This window comes from Ranitomeya variabilis, chromosome 2 (assembly GCF_051348905.1).
Source record: "Ranitomeya variabilis isolate aRanVar5 chromosome 2, aRanVar5.hap1, whole genome shotgun sequence".
Taxonomy (NCBI): Eukaryota; Metazoa; Chordata; class Amphibia; order Anura; family Dendrobatidae; genus Ranitomeya; species Ranitomeya variabilis.
This window is the reverse complement of record NC_135233.1, coordinates 1040308992-1040328017: the sequence shown is the minus strand read 5'-3', so window position 1 is coordinate 1040328017 and position 19026 is coordinate 1040308992.

The window sequence follows — 19026 nt, the reverse complement described above, 5'->3', positions numbered from 1 at the left end:
AATGAATCGCTCCTTCAGGAGTTTATCCTCATCCTGCATGCTGTCGGGGTCACTCTGCTTAATGGCCCGCATCGCCTCCTGGAGATTAAGGGCATAGTCCCGTAAGCTATCCTGCGGTCTCTGTTTGCATCCATAGAAAGTCAATTTAATTTCTGTAGCTGTACGGGTGGAGCGCCCCCACACCGCCGCAGGGCCGAGGGGTACCCGGAGCCGGGCCTCTAGGTCTCAGTCCTGGGGTTGTCACGGTGGCTAGACCCGGTCCGTGGCCCTGTCTGTCAGTGGGGGACGTCCGGTGCAATAAGTGATGTTGTAGCGGTGCAGTTGTGGGGTGCAGGTCGCGGTAAATAACGAGGACACCAGGTTGCAGTCTCTTTACCTCTTTACTGAAGCTCTCTGGGTCCACAGTCCGGAATACGGCTCACCAGGCTGCGCAAGTCCGGCCGGTCCAATGGCACTTCCAGAGCTCTCCTTGCAGGTGGAAATCGGTGCCTTCCTTCTAGCGCTATGTGTTGCAGTCCTTCCCTGCTGTGCTTACGGAAAGTACCCCACAACTGTTGTGTCTGTTTCTCGTGTTCCCTCACAACAACTTAATTCGCAATGATCTTTCTCGTCCCTCCAGATACTATGGTAGGAACGCACCCGTATGACGGGGAGGCTCGGAGATCTTCCGGGACTCTATCTGCGCCCCTCTCCTGTTGGTACCCCCCTTTGCCTTCCTGGGTGATGCGTGAGACAGTCCGCCTCAAGCTAACTGCCCTGCCGTAGGTCTGAGGTATGGCTTGAAACTCTTTACCTCCTCGGCGTTCCGGCCACCGGTAGTGCGCCTCAGTAAGGTGCTGCCTCTTTCAGCACAACCCTCACTGGTATCTCCTTTCGCTTGATTTCGTTTCTCACTCAGCACAATCTATCTCGCTTCTTAGTCCTTCCTTGGGCACCGCCGCTATGCTGAGCAGGCACGGTCCCTTTACGTTCTTTCCATGCCAAGCCTCTGCCAGGATCCCACCCCTGGCAGAGACCCTACAGTCTCTCCCTTCACAACACCCTCTGCCACCAGGTGTTGCTCCGTTCAATCCCGTCAGCGTTCTCCCTAACTTCCTGCCTGACCCCCAGTTTACCCACTATGGTGGGGAGTGGCCTAATGAATAGCACCCTTAGCTCCCCCCGGAGGCCCAGCTGTGAAATGTCTTGGTGACTGTGATACCTGCTCAGAGAACTCCTTCCGTGCCATCGAACGCAGCATGGCCCCCCTTAGTGACTGAACCATGCTACTGCAACGACCAGGACTCTGGGGCGCTGCACGGGTATCGAAGGTGGCTTTAAGCTTTGCAAAAATCTGCTGTGCCGTTCCCTTATCTGCGGCGGGCCAGGACTTCACTTCTCTCAGAGCTGCTCCAAAGAGTTGGCCGATTATCATATGAACCTTCTGAGGCTCGGTCAGGGGATAGAACTCGAGCAGGCTGCAGAGCCCTTCTTTAAAGTCAGTGAATGTATGTGACTCCCCAGAGTATCGTGGGAGCCAGGTCGCTCCGGGCAGGTATGGCATAGAGAAGGGCATTATGGCCTTTGCGGTAGCGGCGGTATCCACCTGGCTGATGGGGGGAGCGGGCTCCGGGGCCGCCAGTGGTGGTATTAGGGCCGCGGCTTCGCCCGCTGCGGGGACCGGAGCTGCCCCTGCGTCCGCGGCTGCAGCCGCCACCTCCTCTCCTCCCGACTCGGACATGGCTGTCCCTTCCTCCCACTAACCTGCTGGAAGTCCGAGTTCCTCTTCCGGGATTGGCGCCTTACCGTGCTTTCCGTTCCGCGCTTCTTTTGGCCGGTTCCGCCCACGAAGCTAAGGCTCCTCCCTCCGTGCGCGGCAATGGCGAATTTTGGCAGTAAATGGCAATACACAGTCCAAGCACAATAAATCACAGTTCCAAGGCACACATGACCTGATTCTTCAGGCTTAAGTAGATCCTGTTCGTGATGCCAAGTTGTAGCGCCCCCACTGCCGCAGGGCCGAGGGGTACCCGGTACTGGGCCTCTAAGTCTCTGCTCTGGGGTTGTCACGGTGGCTAGACCCGGTCCGTGACCCTGCTGAGGGGCGTACAGTAATAGATGTGGATGGTGGTGGTGGTGCGGTGCAGTAAAATAACGAGGACACCAGGTTGCAGTCTCTTTACCTCTTTACTGAAGGTTTAAGAATCCTCAGTCCAGAGCGCTGTCAACAGGGCTGTCAGAGACCGGCCGGTCCAAAGGCACATCAGGAGTTCTCTTTACAGGTGGGAATCAGTGTCTACCTTCTAGCGCTGTGTGTTGTAGTCCTTCCCTGCTGAGTTCCCGGGATAGTCCTCACAACTGAGTCTGTCTGTCTCTGATGTTCGTTCTCTCCGTCCCCCAGATGATATGGTAGGACGCACCCGTATGACGGGGTAGGACTGGAGTTCTTCCGGGACCCTAGAGTCGCCCCTCTCCCACAGCTGCCTCCGTTGTCTGCTTAGGTGATTTGTGTGAGACAGCCAACCTATAATTGGCTGTCCGGCCGTGGTTTGCAGTAGTACTTAGAGTCTCTTACTTGCTCGGCGTTCCGGCCACCGACTGTTTGCGCCTCAGAAGGATGTTGCCTCGGTCTAACAGCACGACTCCTTCTGGTCCTAATGCCTCTTTTCTGTATTCCGGTTGTTCACTGGTTAGTTCTGCTCTTAGGAGTCTGCCAGGATCCCATCCCTGACAGGTCCTCTCACTTGCTCTTCCCAGTTCTTCTCTCCCTGTCTTCCTGTCCAACCCCCAGTTTTACCAGAGTGTGAGGAGTGGCCTACTAGATAGAACCACCCCCCCTGGCGGCCGGAGTGTGAAGTGTGAGTGTTACCTGATCAGAGAAACTCCTTTAGTGCAATCAGACGTAACATCACTCCCCTTAGTGGCAGAGCGACATTACTGCAACGACCAGGACTCTGGGGCGCTGCACATACACCAGTTTCCAGTAATCCTCCTTCATCTGCTGCTCGTGTTTACTTCCATCTGCATTTGCTGGACATGTAAGCTGTTTCTGCTCTGCAAAAACCTGAGACTATTAACCAGGCCTCCCTGGTTGAGCTAAGATATGATTTGAACTGCCTTATAAGCTTATCTATCTGTGTTTGGACTAAGACAAGGATTTATTCGTGTCAAGTATCCTCAAGAATAATTGTGCTTCATAGACTTTCTGCTTGATTGCATTTTCCTCTGAAGTTTCCTATAGACTGCTAAGCTGCATTTAATATTTACACCAAGTGTTGTGGACTTGAGTTTCTCTCTGCACGTGTTTGACTCACCATGTGATAATATAGACTTTACCACTTATAAAACTGTGTCCTGTAGTTGTCTTGTTCCACGCAAAGAGTCTCCTGAGTTATCCCCTATAATTATTACACACTGGGGCAGATTGCTGGATACATTGGGGGCAGGATGCCGGACACATTAGGGGCAGGATGCTGGACACATTGGGAGCAGAGATGCTGGACACATTGGGGGCAGAGATGCTGGACACATTGGGGGCAGAGATGCTGGACACATTGGGGGCAGAGATGCTGGACACACTGGGGGCAGAGATGCTGGACACATTGGGGGCAGAGATGCTGGACACATTGGGGGCAGAGATGCTGGACACATTGGGGGCAGAGATGCTGGACACATTGGGGGCAGAGATGCTGGACACATTGGGGGCAGAGATGCTGGACACACTGGGGGCAGGACTGGAGACATGGGCAGAATGTAGATACGGGGCATGATAGGAGACATGGGGCAGAATGAAAGACATGGGGCAGGATTGGAGACAGATCGTGCAGGATCATGGGGCAGGATGGATACGATGGAGACTGATGAGGCAGGATGGGGAGATCATATGGGGCAGGATGGATACTCATGAGGGCAGGATGGGAGAACATATGGCTGGAGCCAGGAATGAGATACACGGGGCCAGGATGGGGGATATTATTATTACCATAGGGGCTAATTAAGGGATATTATTACTGCAGTGATGTATTTATTTTATTTTTTGAGGACACTGTTTTAAATGGGGGGGGGCGGTCCTGTTACTGTGTAGAGTGACACTATGTCACCTCTTTTTCTTCATGTGGTGTAATGTAGAAGTTGGGAAAAATTAAGTAATGTGTTCTACAAGCGGAGCTCGAGATAACTGTGTTATTTCCTGCAGAGACGAGTCCTGGCTGGCTGAAGTGATGGCAGTCTGTGCTAGATGAAAGATGAAGGACTTCACCTAGAGACGTCACTGGTCAGTCAGTGTTACCTATACACTGACACTATACACTGTATACTATATACTGAACTGAAGGGTAAATTGACTAGATCAATGGATGTTTGACAGGTTATAGTTTCACACAGCAACTATTTTTCTGGAATAATCTGGTTCAGGTATATGATGGCCCCGTCGCATGACCCCGTCGCCTGACTCCGTCACATGACCGGGGGGCCCACAGTGTCTGAACACCCCGGGGCCCTGGCTACCCTTAATCCACCCTTGTGTGGCTCAAAACATTAGGTGGTGAACAAAACATTGACATTTTGGATTCATGGACAGGAAACTCCCCAGGACACAATCCTATTGAGAACATGTGGTCAATCCTCAAAAGTGGGTGGAGAAATAAAACACAGGAATTGTGATAAACTCCAAGCACTGATTAGACAAGAATGGGTGGTCAGCAGTCAGGATTTGGTTCAGAAGCTGATATCCAGCTGCCAGAGCTAAAGGCATAAGACTGAAGAAAAAAGGATCAACACTGCATTATTACTGTCCTTATTGAATCTTGCAATCTAAATCCCCATAGAAAGGGAACATCTGAAGGTCAAAACCAGGAAGGCATACCAAAAGATCAAAGAGAACTGGGAGCGCATAAATGAAAGAACTGGGAGCACAGGTGTGGTCTTCTCATCCATCCACCCAGTGGATGGCTATGGAACAAGGAGGTGGAATAAGATTCTGCAGGTGAACAACTGGCTATGTTGATGGTGCCGTCAGCAAGGATTTGGATTTCTGGATCACAGAGCGAATTACCTATACGATGAACTACTTGCTAGAGATGGGTGCACCTTACGAAGACTGGAAAATATGTACAGTGGGGTAAAAAAATATTTAGTCAGCGACTAATGGTGCAAATTCTCCCACTTAAAAAGATGAGAGAGGCCTGTAATTGACATCATAGGTAGACCACAACTATGAGAGTCAAAATGAGAAAAAAAATCCAGAAAATCACTGATTTATCAAGATTTATTTTGCAAATATGGTGGAAAATAAGTATTTGGTCACCTAAAAACATGCAAGATTTCTGGATCTCACAGACCTGTAACTTTTTTCTTTAAGAGGCTCCTCTGTCCTCCACTCATTACCTGTAGTAATGGCTCCTGTTTGAACTTGTTATCAGTATAAATAAAATAAAAAGAGCTATTGAAGGACACCAACAAAATTGTAGCCCTGAACCAGGTTGGGAAGACTAAATCTGCAATAGGCAAGCAGCTTGGTGTGATGAAATCAACTGTGGGAGCAATAATAAGAAAATGGATGATATACAAGACCACTGATAATCTTCCTCGATCTGGGGCTCCAAGTGAGATCTCACCCTGTGGGGTCAAAATGATTACAAGAACGGTGAGCAAAAATCCCAGAACCACACGGAAGGACCTACTGAATGACCTGCATAGAGCTGGGACCACCGTAACAAAGGCTACCATCAGTAATACACTACGCCGCCAGGGACTCAGATCCTTCTATGCCAGATGTGTCCCCCTGCTTAAGCCAATACATGTCTGGGCCATCTGAAGTTTTCTAGAGAGAATTTGGATTATCCAGAAGAGTATTGGAAGAATGTCATATGGTCTGATGAAACCAAAGTAGAACTGTTTGGTAGAAACAAAACTTGTCATGTTTGGAGGAGACAAAATGCTGAGTTGCATCCAAAGAACACCATACCTACTGTGAAGCATGGGGGTGGCAACATTATGCTTTGGGGCTGTTTCTCTGCAAAGGGATCAGGATGACTGATCTGTGTACATGAAAGAATAAATGGGGCCATATGTGAGATTTTGAGTGCAAACCTCCTTCCATCAGCAATTATTGAAGATAAAACGTGGATGGGTCTTTCAGCATGATAACGATTCCAAGCACACTGCCAGGGCAATGAAGGAGTGGCTTCGTAAGAAGCATATGAAGGTCCTGGAGTGGCCTAGCCGATCTCCAGATCTCAACCCCATAAAAAACCTTTGGAGGGAGTTGAAAGTCCATGTTACTCAGTGACAGGCCCAAAACATCACTGCTTTAGAGGAGATCTGCATGGAGTGAACAGTGTGTGCCAACCTAATGAAGACTTACAGAAAACGTTTGATCATGGTCATTGCCAACAAATGATATATAACAAAATATTGAGATTAACTTTTGTTAATGACCAAATAGTTATGTTCCACCATAATTTGCAAAACAAATCTTGCTATATCAAGAAAGGTGATTTTCTGGATTTGTTTTCTCATTTTGACTCTCATATTTGTGGTCTACCTATGATGTCAATTACAGGCCTCTCTCATCTTTTTAACCCCTTTCTGACATCGGACGTACTATCCCGTCGAGGTGGGGTGGGCCCGTATGACCACCGACGGGATAGTACATCCAGCGCGATCGGCGGCGCTCACTGGGGGAGCGCGGCCGATCGCGGCCGGGTGACAGCTGCCTATCGCAGCTGACATCCGGCACTATGTGCCAGGAGCGGTCACGGACCGCTCCCGGCACATTAACCCCCGGCACACCGCGATCAAACATGATCGCGATGTGCCGGCGGTGTAGGGAAGCATCGCGCAGGGAGGGGGCTCCCTGCGGGCTTCCCTGAGCCCCCCGCAGCAACGCGATGTGATCGCGTTGCTGCGAGGGTCTTACCTCCCTCCCTGCCTGCTCCAGACCCGGATCCAAGATGGCCGCGGATCCGGGTCCTGCAGGGAGGGAGGTGGCTTCACAGAAGCCTGCTCAGAGCAGGCACTGTGAAGCAGCCTGCACTTCTCTCAGATCGGTGATCTGTCAGAGTGCTGTGCAAACTGGCAGATCACCGATCTGTATTGTCCCCCCCTGGGGCAAAGTAAAAAAGTAAAAAAAAAATTTTCCAAATGTGTAAAAAAAAAAAAAAAAAATATTCCAAAATAATGAAAAAAAATATATATTGTTCCCATAAATACATTTCTTTATCTAAATAATAAAAAAAAAACAATAAAAGTACACATATTTAGTATCGCCGCGTCCGTAACGACCCGACCTATAAAACTGGCCCACTAGTTAACCCCTTCAGTAAACACCGTAAGAAAAAAAAAAAAAAAACGAGGCAAAAAACAACGCTTTATTATCATACCGCCGAACAAAAAGTGGAATAACACGCGATCAAAAAGACAGATATAAATAACCATGGTACCGCTGAAAGCGTCATCTTGTCCCGCAAATAACGAGCTGCCATACAGCATGATCAGCAAAAAAATAAAAAAGTTATAGTACTGAGAATAAAGCGATGGAAAAATAATTATTTTTTCCATAAAATAGTTTTTATCGTATAAAAGCGCCAAAACATAAAAAAATAATATAAATGAGGTATCGCTGTAATCGTACTGACCCGAAGAATAAAACTGCTTTATCAATTTTACCAAACGCGGAACAGTATAAACGCCTCTCCCAAAAGAAATTCATGAATAGCTGGTTTTTGGTCATTCTGCCTCACAAAAATCGGAATAAAAAGCGATCAAAAAATGTGACGTGCCCAAAAAGTTACCAATAAAAACGTCAACTCGTCCCGCAAAAAACAAGACCTCACATGACTCTGTGGACCAAAATATGGAAAATTTATAGCTCTCAAAATGTGGTAACGCAAAAAATATTTTTTGCAATAAAAAGCGTCTTTCAGTGTGTGACAGCTGCCAATCATAAAAATCCGCTAAAAAACTCGCTATAAAAGTAAATCAAACCCCCCTTCATCACCCCCTTAGTTAGGGAAAAATAAAAAAAATGTATTTATTTCCATTTTCCCGTTAGGGTTAGGGCTAGGGTTGGGGCTACAGTTAGGGTTGGGGCTAAAGTTAGGGTTAGGGTTGGGGCTAAAGTTACGGTTAGGGTTTAGATTACATTTACGGTTGGGAATAGGGTTGGGATTAGGGTTAGGGGTGTGTCAGGGTTAGAGGTGTTGTTAGGGTTACTGTTGGGATTAGGGTTAGGGGTGTGTTTGGATTAGGGTTTCAGTTATAATTGGGGGGTTTCCACTGTTTCGGCACATCAGGGGCTCTCCAAACGCGACATGGCGTCCGATCTCAATTCCAGCCAATTCTGCGTTGAAAAAGTAAAACAGTGCTCCTTCCCTTCCGAGCTCTCCCGTGTGCCCAAACAGGGGTTTACCCCAACATATGGGGTATCAGCGTACTCAGGACAAATAGGACAACAACCTTTGGGGTCCAATTTCTCCTGTTACCCCTGGGAAAATACAAAACTGGGGGCTAAAAAATAATTTTTGTGGGAAAAAAAAAGATTTTTTATTTTCACGGCTCTGCGTTATAAACTGTAGTGAAACACTTGGGGGTTCAAAGTTCTTACAACACATCTAGATAAGTTCCTTGGGGGGTCTAGTTTTCAAAATGGGGTCACTTGTGCGGGGCTTCTACTGTTTAGGTACATTAGGGGCTCTGCAAACGCAATGTGACGCCTGCAGACCATTCCATCTAAGTCTGCATTCCAAATGGCGCTCCTTCACTTCCGAGCCCTTCCATGCGTCCAAACGGTGGTTCCCCCCACATATGGGGTATCAGCGCACTCAGGACAAATTGGACAACAACTTTTGGGGTCCAATTTCTCCTGTTACTCTTGGGAAAATACAAAACTGGGGGCTGAAAAATAATTTTTGTGGGAAAAAATTTTTGTTTTATTTTTACGGCTCTGCATTATAAACTTCTGTGAAGCCCTTGGTGGGTCAAAGCACTCACCACACATCTAGATAAGTTCCTTAGGGGGTCTACTTTCCAACATGGTGTCACTTGTGGGGGGTTTCTACTGTTTAGGTACATTAGGGGCTCTGCAAATGCAATGTGACGCCTGCAGACCATTCCATCTAAGTCTGCATTCCAAATGGCGCTCCTTCACTTCCGAGCCCTTCCATGCGTCCAAACGGTGGTTCCCCCCCCACATATGGGGTATCAGCGCACTCAGGACAAATTGGACAACAAATTTTGGGGTCCAATTTCTCCTGCTACCCTCGGGAAAATACAAAACTGGGGGCTAAAAAAATAATTTTTGTGGGAAAAAATTTTTGTTTTATTTTTACGGCTCTGCATTATTAACTTCTGTGAAGCCCTTGGTGGGTCAAAGCGCTCAAAACACATCTAGATAAGTTCCTTAGGGGGTCTACTTTCCAAAATGGTGTCACTTGTGGGGGGTTTCAATGTTTAGGCACATCAGTGGCTCTCCAAACGCAACATGGCGTCCCATCTCAATTCCTGTCAATTTTGCATTGAAAAGTCAAACGGTGCTACTTCCCTTCCGAGCTCTCCCATGCGCCCAAACAGTGGTTTACCCCCACATATGGGGTATCAGCGTACTCAGGACAAATTGTACAACAACTTTTGGGGTCCAATTTCTTCTCTTACCCTTGGGAAAATATAAAATTGGGGGTGAAAAGATAATTTTTGTGAAAAAATATGATTTTTTATTTTTACGGTTCTGCATTATAAACTTCTGTGAAGCACTTGGTGGGTCAAAGTGCTCACCACACCTCTAGATAAGTTCCTTAGGGGGTCTACTTTCCAAAATGGTGTCACTTGTGGGGGGTTTCAATGTTTACGCACATCAGGGGCTCTCCAAACTCAACATGACGTCCCATCTCAATTCCTGTCAATTTTGCATTGAAAAGTCAAACGGCGCTCCTTTCCTTCCGAGGTCTCCCATGCGCCCAAACAGTGGTTTATCCCCACTTATGGGGTATCAGCGTACTCAGGACAAATTGTACAACAACTTTTGGGGTCCAATTTCTTCTCTTACCCTTGGGAAAATAAAAAATTGGGGGCGAAAAATAATTTTTGTGAAAAAATATGATTTTTTATTTTTACGGTTCTGCATTATAAACTTCTGTGAAGCACTTGGTGGGTCAAAGTGCTCACCACACCTCTAGATAAGTTCCTTAGGGGGTCTACTTTCCAAAATGGTGTCACTTGTGGGGGGTTTCAATGTTTAGGCACATCAGGGGCTCCCCAAACGCAACATGGCATCCCATCTCAATTCCAGTCAATTTTGCATTGAAAAGTCAAATGGCGCTCCTTCGCTTCCGAGCTCTGTCATGCGCCCAAACAGTGGTTTACCCCCACATATGGGGTATCGGCGTACTCAGGACAAATTGTACAACAACTTTTGGGGTCCATTTTCTCCTGTTACCCTTGGTAAAATAAAACAAATTGGAGCTGAAGTAAATGTTTTCTGAAAAAAAGTTAAATGTTCATTTTTATTTAAACATTCCAAAAATTCCTGTGAAGCACCAGAAGGGTTAATAAACTTCTTGAATATGGTTTTGAGCACCTTGAGGGGTGCAGTTTTTAGAATGGTGTCACACTTGGGTACTTTCTATCATATAGACCCCTCAAAATGACTTCAAATGAGATGTGGTCCCTAAAAAAAAATGGTGTTGTAAAAATGAGAAATTGCTGGTCAACTTTTAACCCTTATAACTCCCTAACAAAAAAAAATTTTGGTTCCAAAATTGTGCTGATGTAAAGTAGACATGTGGGAAATGTTACTTATTAAGTATTTTGTGTGACATATCTCTGTGATTTAAGGGCATAAAAATTCAAAGTTGGAAAATTGCAAAATTTTCAAAATTTTCGCCAAATTTCCATTTTTTTTGCAAATAAACGCAGGTAATATCAAAGAAATTTTACCACTATCATGAAGTACAATATGTCACGAGAAAACAGTGTCAGAATCGCCAAGATCCGTTGAAGCGTTCCAGAGTTATAACCTCATAAAGGGACAGTGGTCAGAATTGTAAAAATTGGCCCGGTCATTAACGTGCAAACCACCCTTGGGGGTGAAGGGGTTAAGCGGGAGAACTTGCACAATTGGTCGCTGACTAAATACTTTTTTCCCCACTGTATTTGCAAGTCACCTTACATAGTTACATAGTTACATAGTTATTAAGGTTGAAGGAAGACTTTAAGTCCATCTAGTTCAACCCATAGCCTAACCTAACATGCCCTAACATGTTGATCCAGGGGAAGGCAAAAAAACCCCATGTGGTAAGAGTAAGCTCCATCATGGGAAAAAAAATTCCTTCCCGACCCCACATACGGCAATCAGACTAGTTCCCTGGATCAACGCCTTATCAAGGAATCTAATATATATACCCTGTAATATTATACTTTTCCAGAAAGGTATCCAGTCCCCTCTTAAATTGAAGCAATGAGTCACTCATTACAACATCATACGGCAGAGAGTTCCATAGTCTCACTGCTCTTACAGTAAAGAATCCGCGTCTGTTATTATGCTTAAACCTTCTTTCCTCCAGACGTAGAGGATGCCCCCTTGTCCCTGTCAGCGGTCTATGATTAAAAAGATCAGCAGAAAGGTCTTTGTACTGTCCCCTCATATATTTATACATTAACATAAGATCACCCCTTAGTCTTCGTTTTTCCAAACTAAACAGCCCCAAGTGTAATAACCTATCTTGGTATTGCAGACCCCCCAGTCCTCTAATAACCTTGGTTGCTCTTCTCTGCACCCGCTCCAGTTCAGCTATGTCTTTCTTATACACCGGAGACCAGAACTGTGCACAGTATTCTAAGTGTGGTCGCACTAGTGACTTGTATAGAGGTAAAATTATGTTCTCCTCATGAGCATCTATGCCTCTTTTAATGCATCCCATTATTTTATTTGCCTTTGTAGCAGCTGCTACCTTGCTACACTAATCAGGAGAGCTTTAAACTAGAACAATGTTGGAAGGGAAGCAAAAGGCCAGAAAAAGACATACACTGTCAAATACTATTGAGAACTATGCTATTAGAAGTGGAAAGGAAGAACAAAGAAAAAAAAAATCTAAATAATAAAAATGTTGAAGGACGAGAAACCAATCAAAAACTAAAATGTTTCTATACAAATGCACAAAGCATGGGCAACAAACAAGGAGAATTGGAACTACTAGCGCAGGAAAAGAAATATGATGTCATTGGAATCACTGAAACTTGGTTGGAAGATACACATGATTTGAATACAAGGCTAGAAGGATACAACTTGTTTGCAAGAAAGAGACTTGATAAAGGAGGAGGTGTCGCATTGTATGTTAGAAAAGTGTATATCTGCACAGAGATTGAAGCTTCAGACTGGGAGTTCTGTGGAAACTGGGTAAGAATACAAGGAGACAGCAACAGAAAGGACACCATTGTAGGCATTTACTACAGACCGCCTGTGCAAGCTGAAGATATGGATGAACTTCTTATGCATTAAATGGCCAAGTTCTCAAAAAATATGACGTAGTGGTCATGGGACATTTCAACTATCCAGACATTTGCTGGGAACCTCTCTCAGGCAAAACTAACAGGTCAAGCAAATTCTTATCCTCTCTTGCTGACAACTTTATCTTCCAAAAGGTAGGGGAGAAAACAAGGACACCTGCTACCTTAGATATAATCCTTATAAACAGGGAGGAAATAGAGAGTGAAAAGAGTGGCTGGGACCCTAGGAGGTAGCGGCCATGCTATTTTAGAATTTTTGATAACTAGAAGAGGAAGACCTGTGAAGACACAGACTTCAAGGTTAGATTTCAGAAAGGCAGATTTTAAGGGACTCAGAAAGAGAATCAGAAGGATCCAATGGCTGGATATTCTTAAGGACTAAAATGTCCAGGAAGGATGGGAAATTTTGAAAAATGAGATTCTCAAAGCACAATCGTTAGCAATTTTAAAAAGAGGGAAGAATAGGAAGCATTTAAGGAAACCAGGATGGATGAACACAGAACTTAAACACATGATAAAAAGGAAGAAAGAAATGTTTTATCAAATGGATAGAGGGAGGCATATCTAAAAAAGACTATAATGCTGTGTGCAGAACCTGCAGGGCACGAATCAGATTAGCTAAAGATGACAATGAATTAAGGCAATTTTAACCCCTTCCCGACCTGTGACGCCATGCAGGCATCATGAAAGTCGGTGCCAATCCGACCTGTGATGCCTATGTGGCGTCATGGAGGGATCGCGTCCCTGCAGATCGGGTTAGGGTTAGGGTAAGGGTTAGGGTTAGAATTAGGGTATGTGCACACGCTGCGGGTCCGCAGCGGTTTCCCATAAGTTTACAGTACAATGTAAACCTATGGGAAACGAAATCTGCAGTGCACATCCTGCGGAAAAAAACGCGCGGAAATGCAGCGGTTTATATTCTGCAGCATGTCAATTCTTTGTGCGGATTCCGCTGCGGGTTTACACCTGCTTCAATAGAAAACTGCAGGTGTAAACCCGCAGCGGAAACCGCACTAGAACCCGCGATAAATCCGCAGAGAAAACCGCAGTGGTTTTGCACTGCGGATTTATCAATTCCGCTGCGGATAATTCCGCAATGGAATCCGCAGCGTGGGCATATACCCTAAGGCTATGTGCACACGGTGCGGATTTGGCTGCGGATCCGCAGCGGATTGGCCGCTGCGGCTTCGTAGCAGTTTTCCATCAGGTTTACAGTACCATGTAAACCTATGGAAAACCAAATCCGCTGTGCCCATGGTGTGGAAAATACAGTGCGGAAACGCTGCTTTGTATTTTCCGCAGCATGTCAATTCTTTGTGCGGATTCCGCAGCGTTTTACACCTGTTCCTCAACAGGAATCCGCTGAAATCTGCACAAAAAAATGCTGGAAATCCGTGGTAAATCCGCAGGTAAAACGCAGTGCATTTTACCTGCAGATTTTTCAAAAATGGTGCGGAAAAATCTCACACGAATCCGCAACATGGGCACATAGCCTTAGGGTTAGGGTTGGAATTAGGGCTAGGGTTGGAAATAGGGTTAAGATTAGGCTTGTGGTTAGGGTTATGGTTAGGGTTAGGGGTGTGTTGGGGTTAGGGTTGTGGTTAGGGTTGGGATAAGAGTTAGGATTAGGGTTGGGATTAGGGTTAGGGGTGTGTCGGGGTTAGGGTTGTGGTTAGGGGTGTGTTGGGGTTAGGGTTGTGATTAGGGTTATGGCTACAGTTGGGATTAGGGTTAGGGGTGTGTTGGGGTTAGTGTTGGAGTTAGAATTGAGAGGTTTCCACTGTTTAGGCACACCAGGGGTCTCCAAACGCAACATGGCACCACCATTGATTCCAGCCAATCTTGCGTTCAAAAAGTCAAATGGTGCTCCCTCCCTTCCGAGCCTTGATGTGCGCCCAAACAGTGGTTTACCCCCACATATGGGGTACCAGCATACTCAGGACAAACTGGGCATCAACTATTGGGGTCCAATTTCTCCTGTTACCCTTGCAAAAATAAAAAATTGCTTGCAAAACATAATTTTTGAGGAAAGAAAAATGATTTTTTATTGTCATGGCTCTTGGATTGGAGCACATTTTTCATTCAAAAAGTCACTTGGGGGTTTAAAGTGGTCACCGCACATCTAGATTAGTTCCATGGGAGGTCTAGTTTCCAAAATGGGGTCACATGTGGGGGAGCTCCAATGTTTAGGCACACAGGGGCTCTCCGAACACGACATGGTGTCCGCTAACGATTGGAGCTAATTTTTCATTCAAAAAGTCAAATGGCGCTCCTTCCTTTCCAAGCCCTGCCGTGTGCCCAAACAGTGGTTTACCCCCACATATGAGGTATCAGTGTACTCAGGAGAAATTGTTCAATAAATTTTAGGATCCATTTTATCATGTTGCCCATGTGGAAATGAACAAATTGAGGCTAAAAGAAATTTTTTGTGAAAAAAAAGTACTTTTTCATTTTTACAGATCAATTTGTGAAGCACCTGGGGGTTCAAAGTGCTCACTATGCATCTAGATAAGCTCCTTGGGGGGTCTAGTTTCCAAAATGGGGTCACTTGTGGGGGAGCTCCAATGTTTAGGCACACAAGGGCTCTCCAAACGCGACATGGTGTCTGCTAAAGATTAGAGCCAATTTTTCATTGAAAAAGTCAAATGGCGCTCTCTCCCTTCTGAGCCCTGTCGTGCGCCCAAACAGTGGTTCCCCCCCATATGGGGTATCGGCGTACTCAGGACATATTGTACAATAACGTTTGGGTTCCAGTTTCTCTTTTTACCCTTGGGAAAATAAAAAAATTGTTGCTAAAAGATCATTTTTGTGACTAAAAAGTTAAATGTTCATTTTTTCCTTCCATGTTGCTTCTGCTGCTGTGAACCTGAAGGGTTAATAAACTTTTTGAATGTGGTTTTGAGCACCTTGAGTGGTGAAGTTTTTAGAATGGTGTCACTTTTGGGTATTTTCAGCCATGTAGACCCCTTAAACTGCCTTCAAATGTGAGGTGGTCCCTAAAAGAAATGGTTTTGTAAATTTCATTGTAAAAATGAGAAATCGCTGGTCAAATTTTAACCCTTATAACTTCCTAGCAAAAAAAAAATTTGTTTCCAAAATTGTGCTGATGTAAAGTAGACATGTGGGTAATGCTATTTATTAACTATTTTGTGTCACATAACTCTCTCGTTTAACAGAATAAAAATTAAAAATTTGAAAATTGCGAAATTTTCAAATTTTTCGCTAAATTTTCATTTTTTTCACAAATAAATGCAAAAATTATCGACCTAAATTTACCACTAACATGAAACCCAATATGTTATGAAAAAACAGTCTCAGAACCGCTAGGATCCGTTGAAGCATTCCTGAGTTATTACCTCATAAAAAAGGGACACTGGTCAGAATTGCAAAAAACGGGCAGGTCATTAAGGTCAAAATAGGCTGGGTCATGAAGGGGTTAAGCAATAAAAAAGGATTTTGGGGATATGTCAAAAGCAAAAGAAAAGTCAAACATACTATAGGATTTTTACAGAATGAAAATGATGAAATGGTAAGAAAGGATGTTGAAAAGGCCAAACTTTTAGATTCCTATTTTGCATCTGTTTTCTCTCAGAAAAGAAATGTAACATCAACTGATCTTCACTGTCCTATTAAAGGAATAGAAGAATCCAGGATAACTATAAACAGAAAGACAGAAAGATAGTGAGGGAATACTGAGCTAACATAAATTAATTCAAGTCTCCAGGTCCAGATGAATTACACCCCAGAGTACTGAAGGAGACAGCAGAAGAAATTTTTGAACCACACTCCATAATTTTTGAAAAATTCTTGGAAAACAGGAGAAGTCCCAGAAGACTGGAGAAGAGCAAATGTTGATCCTATCTTCAAAAAGGGGAAGAAGGTAAACCCAGGGAACTATAGGCCGGTGAGTCTGACTTCTATACCAGGAAAGATCTTTGATCAAATTATTAAACAACATGTATGTAAGTACCTGGAAAAGAATGAAGTGATTAACTAGAGTCAGCATGGGTTTGTAACTAATAAGTCATGTCAATATTAGCAATAAACTTGGCACTCAAATTGCGAAGAAAGAAAGTTCCATTTATTTTGCATCCAGACAATATGTTGTTATTGAACATTTTCGGTCCGCCACTGGACCTTCATCAAAATAATCTTTATCTGGTAATAAAACATACAGTACATACAAAATGAAAGAGACACAGGCTAAAATTATATGTCAGACAATGCTTAAGTATACAAATTTAAATGATACATGGTTACTATATGTCAAAAGTGGTGGATATCTAGAATGTGGCAATGGCCACGAAAACCATGTCCTAGCAAGAGCATCATGCTGTGTGAAGAACAAAAAACTACATATGAAATGCAGTTATATGTTGAAGCATTAAGGAAAATTCGAGACAGTGCTGAAAAGTGTGAAAACAGATCTCCATAACTATGTCAGACTAACTTAATTTCCTACCATGACCTATGACAGAGTCACTGACTGGATGGATCAGGGTAATGCTGTAGATATAGTATATCTTGACTTCAGCATAGCATTTGACAAAGTATCTCACACCATCTTTATTGAAAAAATCACTAAGTATGGAATGGACAAGGCAACTGTTAGGTTGATTCATAACTGGCTTAGTGATCGGACCCAAAGAGTGGTCGTAAATGGCTGCACATCCAGTTAAAAGAATGTCTCAAATGGGGTACCACAGGGTTCTGTCTTGGGCTCTGTATTGTTCCACATCTTTATCAATGGTTTAGATGAAGGAATTGAGAGTACACTGATTAAATTTGCTGATGACACAAAGTTAGGAGGGATAGCTAATTCTAGAGGAGAGAGAGAGGATTTTGAAAAGATATAGATAAACTGGAGCAGTGGGCAGCAACTAACAGAATGTTTTTTAACAGGGAAAAATGCAAAGTACTACATCTGGGCAATGAAATTGAAAAAAGCATATACAGAATGGGAGGAATAGGGCTAAGCAACAGCACATGTGAAAAAGACTTGGGTATACTAATAGATCACAGACTGAACATGAGTCAACAGTGTGATGCAGCAGCAAAAAAGGTAAATACAATTCTGGGATGTATTAACAGAAGCATACAGTCTAGATCATGTGAAGTCATTATTGCCCTCTACTCCTCTTTGGTCAGACTTCATCTGGAATACTGTGTCCAGTTTTGGGCACCCCTTTTTAAAAAAAGACATCAACAAAATGGAGCAAGTTCAGAGAAGAGCGACCAGAATGGTGGCTGGTCTGCAAACCATGTCCTATGAGGAAAGGTCACAGGATTTGGGAATGTTTAGCTTGCAAAAAAGAAGACTGAGAGGAGACTTAATAGCTATCTACAAATATCTCAAGGGCTGTCACATTGTAGAAAGATCGTCTTTATTCTCATTTGCACAAAGAAAGACTAGAAGCAATGAGATGAAACTGAATGGGAGGAGACACAGATTAGATATTAGAAAATACTTTTTGACAGGGTGATCAATGAGTGGAACAGGCTGCCACGAGAGGTCGTGAGTTCTCCTTTAATGAAAGTCTGTAAACAGAGGCTGAACAGACATCTATCTGGGATGATTTAGTAAATCCTGCTTTGAGCAGGGGGTTGGACCAGATGGCCCAGGAGGTCCCTTCCAACTCTACCATTCTATGATTCTATGAGATACAACAAAAGTTTCAACCAAGAGTTGGAATGTTGAAAGACGCCAAAGGGAATAAACTAACTGAGTCAGAAAGAGATCAAGGAAAGATGGAAAAAAATACACGGAGTACCTGTACAAGAAAGACTCATTGATACGGGAAGAAACTGGGACTGGAAATGATAGCGAACAGAACATCTTGAACGACAAAGTCTTTACTGTGAAAAAGCTTTTGTCAAAAACAAAGCACCTGGATGTGACAATATTCCAATAGAGCTAGTAAACTCTTCTGAAGCAGCAGTTAATGTCATCAGAGTCCTGTCTCAACAGATATGGACAACTGGTAAATGGCCTAAGGACTGGACAAGATCGGTGTGTAATCCTATTCCGAAGAAAGGAGATGCAACTGACTGTGGAAACTATCAGACTTTTGCGCTTATACCTCATACCAGCAAAATAATACTAAAGATCCTACAGCCTTACTTTGACAAAGAGCTGCTAGAGGAACAGGCAGGATTCAGAAAATGCAGGCCAAAGAAAAAGGCCAAAGAATACAACAAGGAAATCTATTTTTGCTTTATTGACTACAGCAAAGCTTTTGACTGTCTTGATCACCAGAAACTTTGGAATACCATGAAGGTTATGGGTGTGCCGAACCATCTGATCAGCCTCATTAGGAACCTTTACATTGACCAAGAAGCAACTGTCCAAATGGAGCAAGGTGACACGGCATTGTTCAAAGCAGAGTAAAGCATCGCACAAGGCTGCATCCTGTCACCAATTCTCTTCAATTTATATGTAGAAACTATTTTTTAGGAAGGCTAAACTTTCCGAAAAAGAAGATGGAATCAAAATTGCTGGACGAATCATCAACCATCTTAAATACGCCCTCGATACAACATTGATAG